This window comes from Lichenostomus cassidix, chromosome 1, assembly GCF_008360975.1.
Source record: "Lichenostomus cassidix isolate B80296 chromosome 1, HeHo_3.0, whole genome shotgun sequence".
NCBI lineage: Eukaryota > Metazoa > Chordata > Aves > Passeriformes > Meliphagidae > Lichenostomus > Lichenostomus cassidix.
In genome coordinates, this window is record NC_139479.1 from 45,462,199 (window position 1) to 45,479,923 (window position 17,725).

General features: G+C 38.0%; 2 long non-coding RNA genes across 2 annotated transcripts in view; one reads left to right on the plus strand and one right to left on the minus strand.

Annotated features, from left to right (window-relative positions):
• Window positions 1-1,580: 1,580 nt before the first annotated feature.
• LOC146444611 (uncharacterized) overlaps window positions 1,581-17,725 on the minus strand; it is a 44,101-nt gene continuing 27,956 nt past the window's right edge. Inside the window, exon 4 of the long non-coding RNA XR_014850002.1 lies at window positions 1,581-1,716. This is a non-coding gene — a long non-coding RNA (uncharacterized LOC146444611). The remainder of the gene's footprint in view (window positions 1,717-17,725) is intronic.
• The window catches only part of LOC146444612 (uncharacterized), a 254,396-nt gene continuing 242,102 nt past the window's right edge, over window positions 5,432-17,725 (plus strand). Inside the window, exon 1 of the long non-coding RNA XR_014849981.1 lies at window positions 5,432-5,635. This is a non-coding gene — a long non-coding RNA (uncharacterized LOC146444612). The remainder of the gene's footprint in view (window positions 5,636-17,725) is intronic.

The following is a 17,725-nucleotide window of genomic DNA, read 5'->3' on the forward strand; positions in this document are numbered from 1 at the left end:
AGTTGCATCAAGAACTATCATCTTCTTGTACAGACCCTCCTTTTTGGTAGAAGAAATGCAATTTTACAGACAAATATAAATCTATAGTACTTTGAGTTGAAAATTTTGAATTTAAAACTTAGTAACATCTTTAGAAAGTATGACAATATGCAGACTACTTATAGTTATATCATTTCCGTGGAAAAAAAAAAGAATTTTTATTATCTCACAGCTCAGTCTAAATTGTCTTATTCCTTGTTGGCATTTGAACACCCATTTGTGGATTGACATCATGTTTACATTGGTATTTATATGGTTTAGTTGTTCTATATATTGACACTAGAATTGCAGTACAGTCTATGGAATTTCATGGAAATGGCTAGCTCTTCCCAGGGGCTGTAAATAAGGCCCTGCATACTATTTTATTAATCTCTGTTAAACTCTATTAATTTTGTGTTTAGTCCAAAACCAATCAAGGATATAAAGTTCTGTCCCTGTTTTTCACCTCTGCAGTGCTGTGGACAATGAGGACATCTAACAGTAAATATATTCAATTAAATCTGTAGAAAAATTTAAACCATTTAGAGCAGAAGTTTTTATAAAGCCTGGTTTTACAGATGCTTGATTTTTGTATGTTTTTGTACCACAAAATGGAGCACTGACTACAGATATCTTAAGAGCTCGAATTAGTTGGTAGGTTTGCATGAGTTACCACAGAACTATTTAAGGATACTAATTCACGGCATATAAACAGTATAGTCAGGTCAGCAGGGCCGTGTTTAGCCCAGAGCTGATACATTTCCGATTTCATAACAAGCTCCTCCGTAACTAGCTGAGACATTTCTGCACAATACACAGCACTAGCCTGGACATACCTGTAGGCTGTTGAACCCGTGGTAAATCCCATTCACTGAGTAAGTGGCCTGATTTTCAGAGTGACTGAACCTCTTCAAATAACACTGGAGGTTTCAAATAAAATTATAGAAATTTCAAGTGTAGTTAATTAAAAATACAAAATTCCCTATATTATTAATCAAATAACTCTGGAGTAAATTATGTGGGTGTGGGGATGTTGTTTGTTTTGTTTTAATTCCAAATACAATATTGTTTTTACAGCATAAACCAGATAGCTTTATTCAGAAATTCAATATCAATATGCCACATAAGAAATGTTAAAATATGGATCAAATTAACAAGACAATTAACTTGTGCTTAAAGTTCAGATGCTTAGATGGATTTTTTTTTCTTTGTGCTGTGTTTTTTTTTTTTTAAATTCAAGTGCTGTATTCTTCATATAAGAATTAATTAATGTGGCTGGTTTTGAGTCCTCCAGAGACACATCTGTGAAACTAAGTTTAAGTACTTAAGTTGGACAGACTGGCTCTGTTCCATCCTTTCTGGGAAGAAGTAACAGACTATTCCTGTGATTTATATTGCAGCCCTATGAGTAATGAGCTTTTATTGTGCAGAAATATTTTTTTAGTCATTTAGTTTCCTTTAATTTAGTAATTGAAACAACTGGGACTTAAACAAGTACTTAATCAGTCACTTGCTGATGCTTTGGCAAATACTTTACATCATCAGAATCAGAAAGACCATATAGGTGCAAGGAGAACTTTTCAGACTTCTATCCAAGGAGATGCAAGACAGCTTTGAATAGAATTGGCCCTTATTTAGTCATTCTTCAGACAATGCTTTTGCTCTCTCATCAAGATGTAATACAACAGAGTTTTTAGTCTGAAAAAGGAAATGAGAGAAAGAACAAATCAATTAACTGAAGTTGCTTTCTTACATTACTAAAACCACTTCTACCAAAAATTATGAATCACAGAAGCCTCTTAAAGCATCGTCCTTACCTCTTCCAGGGTTTACCAAGATCTTGATCTGTTGCAGATCAGCTAGTACATGCACTGATATTTATTGCTACTTTTAATTTCAAAATTTTAAATTACAAATTTTTCCTTTTTTAAAATATACCTTCCTAATTATATGTACTATAATGTCAAGCACATTTTGTATTTTCCCTATGCTTTCTTTGAAACAGAACACACAGACATCTATTTACAACTGATTTTCAAAGTTGTATCCATTTAAAATACTTCACAGAGAATCTTTATTCATCTTATTCAAGACCATGACTTTGCCAAACAACTGGGAATAACACAAGACAGATGTTATACAGAAAATGATGGTGTATGCAAATGTATGTCTATTGGGTGCACACATTAAGATACAGATAAATACATACACACACACACAAATTTATTTTTAGTAGAAATTATTTTCATCCCAACCATTTAGGTTGATTTGCCTTTTTTTTTCTTAAGAAAAATCCCCCTTCCTCAGAGGCTCACAAAATATGCAAAAGATGAATTTACAGCATTTAGGTAAGATTTTTAAAAGTAAGTAATAACTTTGAACATCCACATAAAAATGTGACCTTTTTTTCTTTTTAAATATGTATTTAGGAGTACCTGAAAAGTCAACAAAGAAGTTCTTTTTTTCCCCTTCAATAATTGGATTTATTCACCTGTTAAATGAGTGATATTTTAGACTAATTTATTTGAAAAAGAGAGAACTAGAGGAACAGTACATCCTCAGCTCCTCTTCCTTCTGCCTTTTATAACCTAGCTCTTTAACAGTGTGGTGAAATTATTTTCATTTCCTACTTAGTAATACTCCATCAATAACTGGCTCAAACATTTAGGCCCACTGCTTCCTGCTGAGACCAATCCTGTCTACCACCCACTCACCTCTGTCTATTTCCATGTGGACACAAATGACTTTTATAATTTATTTTATCCATATGAAAGCTAACACCATTTTTTGCAACATTTTCCTTTACTTGGATGAGAATGGTAACTTGACACCTTGCAGAAGTACAGGAGCAGATACTGCAGAAAAAGAGTTTGGGCAGGATTTGGAAGAGAGGAGAGAAGGTTCACACTGTGTTTTCAGCTTGGTGCAATCACAGATCAGCCTGAAGTCAAATGAGGAGCTACATTTAATATCTAACAGAGACACCATACTAAGTATCTGCTATAAACCTAGGTTCTTGATTTACAGTTCTGTCACAGTTGTTAGGGTGTCCATGTCATTTAAGTACAAATGAGTACTTATTGTTGACACAAAAAGATGGCAGTATTTCTCAGTCTGTGCTTTAGACATTTCCATTAATACCTTTAAATTAGTTTAATAATCGATGTATGCAACAGGATACTTTTTCAAAAGCATTATTCATAATGTTTCATATCTGTTAGATGCTACTAAGTGTTACGATCTGGTTTAAATACAGAAGAGCAAAGAAAGCTAAGCCTCTGTGAATAAAACAGATCAAACCCCAAGAGATTCGAACTATACCCAAAAATATTATTAAAACCAAACGAGGTTAGATGGTGGTGCCCAAAAATATATTTAACATATATTAAATAAATTTATTTAACAATAAAAAAGAGAACGGAAGAGGAAATAAAGACAGAAAGAAAGAAAGAAAGAAAGAGAGAGAGAGGGGAAGGAAGGAAGGAAGGAAGGAAGGAAGGAAGGAAGGAAGGAAGGAAGGAAGGAAGGAAGGAAGGAAGGAAGGAAGGAAGGAAGGAAGGAATAGAAAAAAGAGTTGTGCGTGGGTGGTGGGAGGGACAGAGACAGGATGACAGGGGTTAGATAGAAACATGTCACCCTTCCTGGGGTCCCAATGATGTCTCATTGTTTTCCTCCATCTGATCTTCTGGATGATGAGGGTCCCTGCCGCCACCACTACGCTGAGGAGTATAGAATCCAGTGGATTGATATATGTTTGAGCAGGTGGGAATGGCCTTGTGTCTCCTTTGGGGAGGACAAGTTTGACACTGTCCTTGCAACACTGTGGATTTGCTGCGTCATCTCTGGTGCAGGGTCTGGGGACCCCTTTTGGGGGGGTCTTCAATAGGCCATGACACCCCCTCGGCTGTCCTTTGGGTGGATAAACTTTTCCCGGGGTGAAGGGGTCCCTCCAGCTGGGCTCCTCTGCATGTTTACTGCCTCTGATCAGAGGCTTTCTCTCCACACACCCCAAACTCCTCTCCCCCGACCCTTTGGTGTCAGGGTCTGTGCTCCCCTGCAGCTGATAGCCTCGGGGCTCTGGTTTCCACCCCGAAGGTGCTAAGTGTGATCCCTCTGTGAATGTGTTCCCTTCTTCGAGTCACTTTATCTTATCTCTATCAAGGGGTAGTCCAGTGATTTCTCCCTCTCTTCATCTTGACCCAGAAGCCTGTCCTTATATTTTTTTTCTCCCTTGTCCCTCTGAGGAAAGGGAGTGACAGTGCCGCTTTGGTAGGGACCTGGCATCCAACCAGGTGCAAACAACTCTGTTTACTAAGCAAACATAAAAAAAAATTCCCTTTCTAAGATTATTTCATTTCTTCACATAATTTTCTTTTGTTCTTTAATCATAGTTTTCAATATAGTGTCCACGTATATAAATACTTTGTCAAGACTGAAAGGAATATTCTGCTTAAATCCACATAGTTTTAATTGCAGGTGTGAGAGACAGCAAGGGAAACACTAAAACAATTATCTGAACTTTTTTTCACTGCATATGAACATTTCTTCTTGCCATTTCCAGGATGGTTGCTTCAATGCCATACGACAGTTCCGCCCACTCAGCAGATGTCACTCCCCATACTATAGTCTCACAGTTTCCTCTTTATTCCTGCAGCCCATTGCTGGGGAATAAGCACCGTCCAGCACTGACATGCTCAGGTTGAAACCCATACAACTTGAAGAGCCTTGTTAGTTTACACTTAATTTGCAGCTATCTTCCTGCTTTGCAGGGCTGGACTGTAGAAACACACACACATACACACACACACATACACATAACCTACCAATAATATTTGAAGTCACACACTACTTAGAGGTGTTAGCTGACATAAATATGTTTTGCAAATTATTTCTGTTGTGAGATCCCTATCCCATATTTTCACAGTCAAGAAGTCTTTTAATTGGCTAACCTTGTGAATGTAGACCTGGTATTGAGCTAGGAAACCAATTCATTTTTTCTTTTTCTGATCAGTTTCTGCACATCAAAATATATTACTGGATATCTATTGTGATAATAGCTGCAAGTTCCCCACACCCCTTTCTTAATATTGTGATAATAGCTGCAAGTTCCCCACACCCCTTTCTTAATGATTATACTTGTCACCTATTGTCCTGCCTTCCCCACCCCACGTGGCCCTGGCCACTCCCTCGGGTTTCTCCTAATGGTTCTGTACCCTAACTCCGCCCCTGTACCTCCCCTGTACCCAGAGGTCACTGGGCCTGTGTGCTGTCCCTGCCCCTCTCTGTTTCCCTGTAAAACCCCTCACCCTCTGCCATCTTGCTGTCTATGCTCCACGTGTGTTTATGCTCCACATATGCTGAGCATGTGTGGCCTTCGCCCTCGAGGCATCTCTGCCTCGGGGAGGTCGTTGGCCTCTGCTGCACCATGCGAATAAACATCTTCCATGGACACAACGCATAGACCCTCCTCGCCTCCTTTATCACCGCTGGTTGTGGAAGCAGACGAACCAGAGCTAGCCTTATGGCTCCCCGGCCGGTGAGAGTGCAGTGTCCAGCCCTGGGACAGAGGGTTTGGAGCTCTGAGGCGCTGAACCGGGCTGGGTAGAGACGCTCTAGGGTAAGGTCTGCTTTAACGTCCCTCAAACCACAACAGATATCAAATAATGGTTCTAATTTGATATAAGAACCAGTCACATGTGAATCTTGTCTTCCAGCTCTTCTACTGCCTTCCTGCAGTTTCCTTTAACTACACTCCAGACTATCCACCTGGGAAGAAAAGGTACTAACACAGGAAGATCTGTCATCCACAGAGCACTGGACAGTGCTTTGCAAGTCAGAAATGGGTGAAACGGGTGTAGTCTGCTATTCCTTGTTATGCACAGCAGAGAGGACTAAATTGTCCTTGGGCCAGGTTGTGTGTTTGGTCTTGTGTCAATATATGTATGTAGAGTCCAGGAATCAGTAAACAGTCCTGAGTGTGTTTTCAGTTTCTAACCTAAAAATCTATAGATTTTCTCCTGAACAAGCATTTAAATTAAGCTGTTAGAAAGTGTAGACCATCAGAGGTACCTAAACAAACTGGAGAATAGGAACTAATATGAAGTAGTTTAAAATAACAGAAGTTGTCACTTCACATCATTGGTTGGTCTTTTCTTATGTGAGTTTATTTGGATTTATAAAACCAAGATATGTAAGAAATATTGTTTAGCTCCAAAATAAAATTCTTAGAAGTCTGCTTAAAAGCTCATGCAGGCCCAAGCAGTTTTGCTTACTCAAAAAAGAAGAGAATTAAAATTTTTAAAATTGACTCCTACAGTTTCTGATACATTGGTGAAAGGCATGGAGGGAAAAAGATTGCAAACCTGGATGGCTCAGAGTTATTGTCACAGGATGAGGTGAAGGTCATCAGAGTAAGCTACAAAGTGTTAAAAAGGTCCAAGAAAATAAAATGATACCTACATGGCAGTGTGCTAAACTATAGGTTGGACTTGGTGATCTCAAAGGTCTTTTCCAAGCTAGTTGATTCTGTGTGTGATCCACCCTTCTGACAGTGCTTGTTCTCAGGTAGCTCGGCCAACTATCTGAAGTAATATTTCAGTGTGGACATACTTTTTAAGTTTTTCTTAGTTTTCTTGTAAGGTCAAATTTCTCTGGTGATTCATGTAAAGCCCAGGGCTTGTACAGTGACCTTCTTGTGGTCCCTGTGTTCATAGGCATTCAGGTGTGGGGGAACAAAAACTATTCAAACAAACTTAATTATTCTGATCTCCAGAGATAAAGTGAATCAGATTGCAAGTGCGTATCCTAAATAGTTGTCAGGCTTGTTTCTGAGGGTGCAGTTGTCAAAACCAAACAAAATACTGGTTTTGACAGGTTTAGTCCAGCCAATAGCTGGACTATTGGCTTATGTTTTATGTTTGTCTTGTTTTCTTGTCATTTTGGGAAATTTTACAAGAATAAAAGAGACACATTCTCACAGGATTCACTTTCACTTTCCTGACTGATGGCAAAAACAATTAAAGAATGCAGGGCTTTGCTACAAAAAAAAAGAACACTATAGAAAAGCAGGGGGAGGGTAAGAATTACAAGTAATATTAGGGAATAAAGTCTTGCAGAGTCTGTTTTCGATTGGGCAGCAGTATGCAGCTGTGCCTGGTTTGAATGAAAGTATTCTGATTTCAGAAGGAAGTGACATTGTTGACATCATCTGGGAAGCATACTTGATATTTAAACATATCACAAATTTCAACAAAATCTATAAAATTTCTTTTATTGTATCCTTTCAGAGTATTTTGAAACCCCAGTTTCTTGGATGAAAAAGAATAGTTCATATAGTCCACAGTTAATATGTTCAGTATAAATCTATGAGAGCTTATTTTTTAAAGTATGAAAAATCTGGCCTTCTTTAGGCATGATTTTTTTCTTTCATAAAGTTAAGAAAATTGATTACACTATTCTAATGCATTTGTACTGTTAAAAGCTCTTTGGTTTTGTTTAGTTGGTTCTGGTTTAACTGGATTTTCATTCAATTAAAAAAAGAATTCATGAAGGATTTGTGTAAAAGCTCACTTACACTTGAACAATTAACTACCTGTCAACTGGCTTGCTGTGTTGTCTGCATGGTAACAATTCTAAGTAGATGGAGCAAAGATTTCAGTGGACAGAAAGTCAAAACGATGAGATAAATGGCTAGTCTTGGAAGCTTAGATTTTATGTATTTGAAAGAACAAACATGAAAAAAGGTTAAACATAAGTTTTTGGTCTTAAATGATTTGATTATTCATACTCTGTAGTATTTATTAAATTTAGATATAATGGTTTCATTTTTTTTGGAAGTTGCTGTGTCCCACTCATTTCTGATCTTGTCAGGTTTTCAAGCATTGTGGGCTTAGAGAAGCAGAACATACATGTAGTCGGTTCCATATTATGGAAGTAATACTATGACTATTACTTTATCAAAATCTAACTAAATTTTGACCATGTTACTTGTAAAAAAGATAATGCATCCCCTTTAGAGTTTGAACATTAACATATTGAATGTGAATTATATTTTTCTGGATATTTCCAAATGTAGCAAGTCATACAGTTAATTTAAAATAGAATATTCACAAATTATGTAACTGTGCAAAACTTCCTTTTTTTCTTACTTTCATGGTTTAAACCATGCAACAGTACAGACAACTGAAAATACAATGTTGAAACCCTTTGAAATGCTGAAGTCACATTCAGCAAACATACTCTATAATTCAGACAGAAATTATAACTATTTTGCTGTATTCATACTCTGATGTAGTCTAAAAGAATAGTTAGAACCATTCTAAAGCAGTAATGCAGTTGACATGACTGAACTTCAATTTGAATTTTTCTTCATTCCTGGCTATCTTGCAGTTGTACATTTTTAAATTTGTGAGTGAGTGAAAGCATATTTCCAAAGTGTTCATCATAGGGTACATGCCTTCTGAGGCTTTATATATATACATATCTTAGCATTAACTATCAGAGGATGGTTCCATCTGTCATAGTTCCTACAGTACTATAGCTTAATGCTAAAGTATCTGGTTCTCCAGATTAATCCCTTCCAACAATTCAGGTTTAGATTGTTATCAAGATATTGAGACAGGTAAGCTTCAATTATGGCACTGGGGAAAATTCATTGTGACTTCTCCATGTTTTGGTCCTGTCTTTCTTATTCCCACATTTTTCAGAAATTTCCTGTTTGAAGAGCTCCATGTTACTCTTCCTAAGCTCTCTTCAATGTTTCCATGTCATCAGAGTGGATAACTCAAAAGACGGTGAAAAAATAGAATATAGAGTATCCTGACTTGGAAAAGTGTCCACAAGGATCATCAAAGCCCAATTCTGGCCCTGCAGAAGTATCATGGTTTAGAAATGGTATTCCCTAATTTAGTTTTTCCTACTGAAACCCATGTGCCACTCACTTGCCCTCACTCCCCCTCCCCTTAGGGAGAACTGGGGGCACAAAAGGCAAGATCACAAGTTAAAAAAAACCAAAAACAATTTACTGAAAACAGCAATGAGATAAGAAAATGAACAGTAACAGCAGCAATATAAATAAGAAAGTATACAAGATTCACATAGGATTTCTTGCAATCAGTCTTCCCTCTGGCTCATTTACTCAACCCAAAAGGATAGAAGGGACTCCCTTCTGCTCTCCTCTGGCAATGAGGTGAGGTGGTACAGAATAACCCTCCTGTCCTAGCCATGCCAGCTCCCAGCTACTGCAAAAATTAACCCTGTCTTGGCCAGAACCAGGACAACAGGACAGCCCCAAGAATCACACCATGAGCCTGACACGATAGTGCAAATATTTCTTTAACTCTGTTAGACTTGGTGCCATGACCACTTCCCTGGAGATCCTGTTCCAGTGCCCAGCTATGTAGTAATGCAATATTCAGATCTCCCTGTGCTCCCTTTGTTTCCCCACTTGGTGTACCATTGGTTCATTTTAAAATATGCTCTGCTGTACCCCGAAATCTACTTGTGGGTTCCCTATGCCTGTCTTCCCTTCAGACTCCCCGGGACTGGCTCTAGGGGAGACAGTCCCTCCCCTTCCTTTCTCTTTATAAGGCGATGTCCAGATCTGCTCGACGTCTTTCCATCTCTGGGCTGCCAGCATCTCCTCCCTGCCTTGTCTCCCTTCCCCCTTCTCCTTCCGTGCACCCCTTTTTCCGTCACCCCAAATAAACATCCCTAGCAGAACAGAGATGGAGTCCAGTTCTTCCTTAGTCTCACGATATTCCTGCTTGAACTGACGTGGTTTTAAGACTGCCGCCATGCCGCGGAACCTCGGGGGCCGCCCGCCCCGAATTCGGTGGGATTACAAGAACCAGAGACCCGGTCCGGGGGGGCTGCCGGCCTGTGCCACCCTCCCGGACCGTGATACAACACAGCTACCCTCTGATTTACTTAAAATCAAGACTAAACCTCCTCTGCCACAGCTTCATGCCATTACCTAGGGTCCTGTCACTGGTCATAAGAGAGGAGAGATCAGTACCTTCCCCTCATGCAGAAACTGCAGATGATGATGAGGTCTCTCCTCTTCTCCAGGCTGAACAGACCAAGTGACCTAAGACATTCCTCATACAGCTTCCAATCTAAGACCTTCACCATCTTTGTGGCCCTCCTTTAGACACTCTCTAATAGTTGTATATATTTCTTGTATTGTGGTGCCTAACACTGCACACAAATACTTGAGGTGAGGCTACACCAGCACAGAGTGGATCAGGAAAATCACCTCCCTTGACCAGTTAGTGCATGATGCACCCCAGGACACAGCTGACCCTTCTGGTGGCCAGGTCACACTGTTGACTCAGTAGAATATGACTTAATGTCAGAAGAACCAAGACATGAATAGTGGAGACCATAAAGTTTATAGATCAGTGGTATATGGAGGCTGAAATACTACCGAAACAAGTAGAACACAGCTCCTTTCAGAACAAATGATTCCTTTGAGATATTTTTTCCTCTTTTTATTCTTGCAGAGCTGTCTTCTGTCATTTAAGACAGAACAGAAAGCCTTTGAACATGCTTATAGAAAACCAAATTATTTAATTACCTTAACATGATGGTTTTTATGCAAAATAAAATAACAGATGGTAAGGTGTAAGTCTAGAGACAAAGGAGTTTTCCAATTACTTATCAAGGAGTGAAAAATGAACAAATCTGCATTTTTTTTTATATCATAAAAAGCTAGAAAGCAATTTCCAGACTGATTGGAATAGGATGCCATTTAAATTGTTTCTTAAGGGAATATCTTAAGTGCCTGTTTTTCAGAATGAAGTGCCTATAATTCATGGACACAGATAACAGCTGTACTGGCCTCTGTGTGTAAACGCAGTCATATTTCCATGTATTTCAAAATTTTCATAAGTTATATGATTTATGTAAGAATTTGTGGTTACTCAAAAGCATCAGAAATGCAATTTAAGTGTTACTACTCACAATATTGCTAAAGGATTAACATAAGCAGATTTATTTTCTAAATTTTATTGTCATTGTATATCATCCCTCTTCTAATATCATGTCTTTGCACTACAATAATTTCACTGTAAAGTAACCAAGAGAATAAAATCCACCTGAAGGAATTACTGTAAAAAAAAGACATAATATAGAGATATATTTGTAAAAACCTTTCTATAATTAAAATTTTATTCATAGAGAAAAGATCAAGTTTATTTATAAGAACCTTTCACCTATTTGTACACATGCTGACAAAAAAAGCACAAAGGATTCCCTCATGCATTAACTTGAACCTATCTAAATTTGGTATGATTTTCCAATAATCAGTGTATGTAACAAGTTTTACATAACTTGCCACAATGTAAAATATTCTGGCATTGCACCTCAAGTTATGTTATTATTCTGGATGTTCACTGTATACTATGTGATACAGCAAAATAAACAAACTAGTAGAAAATACTTTTTTTTTTTTTGTTTGATTGATTTCTTATAAAATGATATTTAGAAAAACCTTTTAGACTATCACTGGTGCCGAGTTCATTGTAATTGAAACTAACACATCTTTGAAATTTTTCAAGCAACAGTCAAATTTAATATGCACATGGCTTTATGAATGATTGCCATAAATATTCAAAGTGGTGAGGCACAGTTTTCTTTGCAAATGCAATCTTCCCAGACTCTGCAATTCTTAATAGGCTATTGCTCTAGCATGCTGTATTTAGTCTTAGCATCTTCTGTGTTGCAAGCATCAGTCTTTTCAGATTAAACATTCCTTTAACAGTCTGAGGATCTTATAGCACAGTTCACTGCTGTCAATGAGTAAGTTAAAAGTGTTAAGTACAAAATATTAAGAAATCTGATGTGGTTTTTACACTTATAATTGTATAGAAAAGATTACTTATAAAGGTTCTGATAAACTGTTGAAAATTGAGTGATATGCTTCACTAGTAAAAGAGAAGCAACAATATACTTTAATAAAGTAGTGAGTTAATTAAGAAAATTCAATCATGAATGCAACAGTGGTTTAGCAAGATTGGATGGCAAGGTATATTGGTCATTTACTGCATAGAGGACAGGGTCAGATAAAGATGTCAGGGAAAACCTTCTGTTGAGACATAAGGTTCAGAGAGAGCCCAACCTTTCCTTCTCAGAGGAGTCTGGGTGCAGCTGGATCCATACTTAGTCCCGGACTTGGTCAACAGTTTATGTCTAAAGGATTCTATATGCACAATGAATCCTATCTATCACTTAGCTAAGATTTCAAATTTTAGCACACTGTTAATCACTTACCAAGGATCTGCTGTATCAAGGAAATTCTCAGTCTCTAGGAGGAAGCTTGAGAGGCATCCCTACGCAAGGTGAGGTCCTAGTGTGAAGCCCACTGCTATGCAGGAGAGCTCAGCAGGCCCTGGGCAGGCCACTATTTGCAAAGTAACATGATTGACTTATTTGTGTACTACCAAGACATCTGAGTCACTGTTCTAGACAGCCCTCAAGAGTCATGTCGCCATCCCTCTCCCAAAGTCCAGAGCAAGCTGGATGTGGCTGTCAAAACCCTGCTAGTGATTATGGTTTAAGCAAGGGGCAGGGGGAGTGAAGCACACTGTCACACTCCATGCAATGACTACAGTCAATTCATCTTACCTTCAGAGACTGGTGATGTGGTCACTGCATGCACGTGAGTTTGGGTAAATTATGTGTGTTTTGAACAGACACAAAAATAAACTGAGGCACAGATATTTCACCCAACAGAAAGAGCCTGACCTGCTGGATGCACAGCTTTTATCTATTCATTAATATTAGTCTGAGAATCTCTCTTAGATCTCATAAAAATCTTTCAACTTTTACCTGTAAAGCTACTTCTTCCAGAACCAGCCATGTCCCTTCACTCAAAGCTCGTCAACACTTTTCAAAATGTCTCTTCTAATCTCAGTCTTGGAAGAAAGAGAAATTTTCTAAAAATATTTTATTTTTTCTATTCAACAGCTGCTTAATTTAAAGCAATTCAGCTGTCTTGTCCTAATAAAGGACTATGAAAAGGTTACCACAGTACCCTTTGAAAGAATAGTCTCGAAACATGAAAATCTTTCTAGACTTCAAGACAATACAGAGATTTTTTTATACATCTTTATTTTAATGTGCCTTTAATGTATCTTGGAACTTTATACGCAATAACTTAATGAAAAGTTATAGGGCAGCTTTCAGGCATTTCAAACCTGGAGAAAGAAGTATCTGCTATGTACAGAATATGCCTCTTCTGTGAAACCTCTATATTGTCCTTTACTCAGAGCTAATTGTGAAATTGGAAGCCATAATGATTGTTTACTTTTTCTGAGCACCCAAAATTACTTGGAAATGTTAATACTCTAGCTGCTTTTTGATGTTTGTCTAGAGCCAGCCTGGAAAAATTCATAAAGTTTGGGATCTATTTGAAATAAGTTAAGAGATAACAACCTAATTAATGCCAATCAACATTATTTTCTTAACAGCAGATCTTCTAAAAAAGGTTGTTTGGGGAAAGAAATGTAAGGGGAACATTTATGTATTTAGATAATTTTCAGAGGGGTAATTATAAGGCATCCTAATCCAAATCAAAAAAGACTATTGGTTTCTGCTATGGGAGTGATAAATATTTAATGTATTATTTATACTAAAGAAAAAAAATATCTGTACTACTGCAGGCATATGGATCTGATCATCCTAGTATATAAGGCCTAGGACAAATTGGAATACAAGGAAAATTGAAAAATATGAAAAGAATTTCAAAGAAAATGAAAGGGGTTTATGATCACTTAATGACATATATATTTCTATATGTATATTTGTATATTTATCACACACATTTCTCATAAGGTACATGTGCTTGAATCTATCAGAAGGATGAAATGCAAAGCATGCATTTCCCTCAACTTCACCAAAGCACTTGATATAGCACCATGTAGAAAACTACAGGTCAGATGAGAAAAGATAAAAATTACTAGAGCCACAAAATTAGCAAGGTTCTAATTAAAAGGCAGAAAACAACAGAAATTATTGATATTAAACATGTGATGAAAGACAAATGAAATAATAATAATGTTTCTTAAGGGTTTGGTGAGTAATACTCTTAAGCGAAAGTATTGATTTTACATATGATTCAGGATTATCTCAAGGAATTTTACCAATGCTGAAAAGGCAAAAATCACTATGAATCCTAGAGATTATGAAGATTCATTCCACATATGCACTGCTTAAATACGTAAAAGTACTCACAACAGAGTCGTCAAAGAAAATACAAACAAAGCAGGAAACAACTTTTTCTAACAGTGTTTGCTCTTCAGTTCTATAAAATAAGTTCTTTGACTTTTGATGACAATTTTGGCTAAGATATTCTTCTTTGTGTTGCAGAAAGTTACTTGTACAGATGTGTACATTTCACTAACTGGTGAGTAACTGATGAATCAGTTCTAGCTGACAGACTGGTAGCTTCATAACTTTAATCTGATTTTTTAAAAATTGTCTGTTCATACTCACAGGAGAAAAATTGGGTGAATTATAGCAGCAAAGAGATAACACAATAATGCAATATTTGATAGTACAAAATTTTGTGTTTTGTAACTGGAAACTAGTAAGAAAAATCACTGACAAAACCTGAGGGCAGAAATTCAGGCGTATTGAAGGAGCTGTGTCATATTCAGTCCTATGAGGTACTGATATGCCACAGCTGTGAAAAATGCAAATGGTGTCTTAGGATTTGTCAGCTGAGTTAGGACAATATTAGTTCCATTATACAAAATTCTGGTGAGATAGCCTCTGAAATATGTGCTCTGGTCATTCACATTGAAAGGAGATGAATTCAAACTGACAGATGGAGAGAGCTTCTGTGATAATGCAGAAAATTGGAAGTCTATTATATGAGAAGAGATTGGAAGCACTAGGCTTGGTTAGTCTGGTGACACAAAGGCAAAAAAGGGATAAGGTTGCTACTCTAAATTCACTATGTAAGGTAAAGGATAATATCAGTAGAGGGACAAATGGATACAATGAATATTTTTTGCTCAAAACTGAAGAATACCTAGTAATTCTATGCAATGTATGGAAGCCTAGCTTTTACAATGTGTAATAGGAAAAAACCCAAAGCATTAAGAAAAAAAAGATTACTTTAAATAGATCATCATATTTTTTTAAGGAATAATGACTGTGATTCCTGCAATAAAAGAAGCAATTTCTATATGTATGTATTGTATGAACAATTAATAGGTCAATGTATTGAAAGACATAAATAGATCTGAAATACATACACTGAATATAGGTCTTCATGATTTTAAATAGCTGGTCAAACAGCTGAAAATACGAATCTGAATAAAATCAACAAAGTGATTTGCTATGGAGTCAGCTGAAGGCCTGGGAATAACAGGTTCTACTGTTTCTAAAGGGTGGAGAGAACTCTCTTTTTTAGGAAGTCTTTAAGAAGAGATCTTCAGTTTTCCTCTAGGTCAGCATGATTTTGCACATTAATCCGTAGCTGAAAGAATTAATCTAATTCTCAACTATCTTCATTGGACAAGATGAATCCCACCCATAAACTATAACAGGCTTGAGTAAGGAAAGATAGCTGTCACTAGCAGAGTCTCTCAGATTACCTAGAGAAAATTGTAGCTTAATACAAGAAAGTTGAAAGGAGACAGACTAGGGCTGTTTAGAAGAAGTGACTGGACCTGGAAAAAAAAAGTTTTGTCAGAGACAAAAATAAGGAGTATGCTAAGAAGATAATAAAACTCATCTAATCTATGGCAATGTGAAAATAAAGTGTTGGTAATATTAGGAAAGTTATGGTAAGATAATTCCAGGGACATATTTTGGCAAAGAAGAACAAATAACAATAAAAACCCTCTATACCCACAGCTGATGATAACCAAATATAATGTAAAAATACTTGAGAAAACACTGGTTGAAAAACGTGCATTGTGATAGACGGTTAGATTTTAGGGAGAATATATCCATGTCCAGAATCTGATTCTTTCCTTAATACATATAATCTGCTACTAGTCCTTAGCTATATGTTTTCTGTGACAACTCTTCAGGATTCATAAAAAAATCATATTGCCTCTTTTTTCTGCTCTTTCAGCTTATATAATTGCTATTGAAGGCTTGGTTCTAGAGGTCCTTGGGATTATTCTGGGTGCTTTTTTAGTGCAGCTATTGCTCTGACATGAATAGAAGCCAGTGAAAGCATAGATGGCAAAAATAAAATCTGAATATTTACAAGCAATAAAATAGAGGCCTTGGTAAAAGATAAATGCTGCTTGAGTGAGAGAGGCATCTCAAAAAATGTGATTCAGATGCATTAACACAGGCATCTTGTTTCATTTTGGCAACATCCTTGACATATCTGCCAATATAGTGTGGATGTCTCAGATGTCTTTGGTGTCTGTGATGGATGCACTCAACTCCTTAACCAAACCAGCAGTAGCTCAATACAGGCTTCAAATGAGGTAAAGGCATGAGCCTCAGATAGTCCAAGAACTCCTCCAATTCCATTCTGTTCTCTGAACACCCACAAAGGAGCAGAGTGACGCAGTGAGCATTGATGCACATGTGCTTGAGAAAGAACTAACTGCAACCCCCATACCCTATCCTTGCAATGCTGTGGGGGAGGAGGTAGAGAATTCAGCATAAAAGTGGAGACTGGGAAGAAAGGACAGGCGGGAAGAAGGTGTTTTAAGGTTCGGGGTTTATTTCTTATTATCCTACTCTGATTTTATTGGTAATAAATTAGTCTAATTTCCCCAAGCTGAGTCAGTTTTGCCCATGAAGTTAACTGGTGAGTGATCACTCTCTGCCTTTATCTTGACCCATTAGGTTTTCATTACCGTTCCTTGTCCCTGCCAGCTGAGAATTGTTGTGGTACATGAGACCACCCTGGGGGCTGCTGGGGAGCTGAGGGGTCCCAGGGCAGCAGAGAAAGCTCCGAGGTTTGAAATTCCCCCCTGAGTGTTGAATGGTCCCTCCCTAGACTGTGTAAATCCTCCTATGCTGATTTGCCTTAACCTGATCCCTCACTCTGCCCTTCCCTTCTCCCCACTGGTTGTTGTAGCCCCTGCCTTCTCCCTGCCCCTGTGCCCTCAGACTATTGGCTCTGTATCTCTATATCAATGGTCACTCAGGGTCATTCATCCTCTTTTGCTGCTGGACACCTTTGGGAATAATCCATTCTTTGGAAGTCCAAGCAACTGAGCCCTCTGGATTCTTTGTCTCTGGTAAAACACATGAGCTATCCAAAGCTCCCTGGGTGAGTGTGTGTGTGTGCCTTCCACCGGCACGGGTGAGAGAAAGGTCTGCCTGCACAGTACCAAGCTGTACTGGCCGAACTGATCTCTCAGCCATAGGGACACTTTTGGTAAATGCAGAGGCTATTCCACTCCACTTGCCTATTGTGATAATAGCTGCAAGTTCCCCACACCCCTTTCTTAACGACTGTACTTGTCACCTATTGTCCTGCCTTCCCTACTCCACATAGTCCTAGCCATGCCCCCAGTTTTCCCTATTGGTTCCTGTACCCTAACCCCACGTGGCCCTGGCCACTCCCTCGTGTTTCCCCTATTGGTTCCTGTACTCCTAACTCCGCCCCTGTACCTCCCCTGTGCCCAGAGGTCACTGGGCCTGTGTGCTGTCCCTGCCCCTCTGTTTCCCTATAAAACCCCTTACCCTCTGCCATCTTGCTGTCTATGCTCCACGTGTGTCTATG